Raw genomic sequence first — 1,332 nt, 5'->3', positions numbered from 1 at the left:
TTCTTGTTTGCGCTTTTTTCTATGCTCATGAGTTTGGATATGATTAATATGACTTTTCTCCGTCCTTTATAAGGTCTCGTTTGGTTGCATACGAAAATTATAATAAATAAAAAATTATAATTCCTACATCTATGAAATATTATAATTGTAATATTTAGGGTTTTTTTGTAGGAATTCCAATTCTCCAATGAATTCAACTTTCCAAATTTTAAATTTTCACAAATTTTTATATGTGGCTAGCAACATGATGTGGTCATATCACATATAAGCAATTAACTAGTAATGGGGATTATGACAAATGATCAAATTAAATGGGGTTATCTTGACGGATAAGGAGTTACCGTTACAAGAAAATGTAAGAACTTTAACAAGCAAGGGCTACTCTAATAAAAAAAAAAAAAGGGGCTACTCTAATAGTCGAATGAACAGAATAGCTTATTGTTATTATGTTACTCATATAAGGTTATCACCATCAGAGCGATTTGTGGGCGGTTGGCCACTTTATGTGGCCGCTTATAAATTAAAGAACAAAGTAATCCCTATAATAGTAACTGGTAACCCTATAAAACTAACGAAATAACTCCTAAAACACTGACGGAATAACCCTATAACACTAATGACTGGTCACATGGTGTGGTCAGCCACATATAAAAGTTAGTGTACCACCATGAATAATTGAGTTATTCATCAAAATAAATAATGATAATGCTAATATGCTATACTTAGTGTTTAAAAACACAAACCATCATGCCACATGTAAAAAAAAAAAATCAACAATACCACATGTCAAATGTCACCTCATTTAACTTTGTTTTAACCCCCTTTCTGATATTTTTATATATATATTAAAAAAAAAAGACACACGCACTAAAATACTAACTAGCCTTAATTCAATACATATATGAATGTTGTTTAGTTCATTTTCCCCCAATTTAATACTCCATATCTTTTACATGTAAATTTAATTTTTACCCCTTCTTCTCCTTTATAAAATATTTGCTTTCCAATAAAAACATATTATAAATTTACATTGTATACCTATAAGTAACCTGAGCATTGCACGGACTAAAAGTGTTTCGGGGTCTTTTCTGTGTCGTGCGGTAGAGTTACAATACCAAGACTGGCCTCCGGACGCCTAGACCTGCAAAACAACGGAGACTCCAGTTGGGTGGAGTTCCGCCTCCGACGATCAATTTAGAACGTGTTCGGATGTAAAAAAAATGCGGAAAGAAAAGGGGATCAAGCTCCACTTAGAAGATAAGTAATCATCCGGCTATCTCAAACAGCCTCGAAATCCGAGCCTTAGCTCTCAAGAAGTGCAATTAAAGCTGG

The sequence above is a fragment of the Chenopodium quinoa genome, unplaced genomic scaffold, assembly GCF_001683475.1.
Source record: "Chenopodium quinoa cultivar QQ74 unplaced genomic scaffold, ASM168347v1, whole genome shotgun sequence".
NCBI classification, from domain to species: domain Eukaryota; kingdom Viridiplantae; phylum Streptophyta; class Magnoliopsida; order Caryophyllales; family Amaranthaceae; genus Chenopodium; species Chenopodium quinoa.
This window is presented reverse-complemented; position numbering follows the sequence as displayed.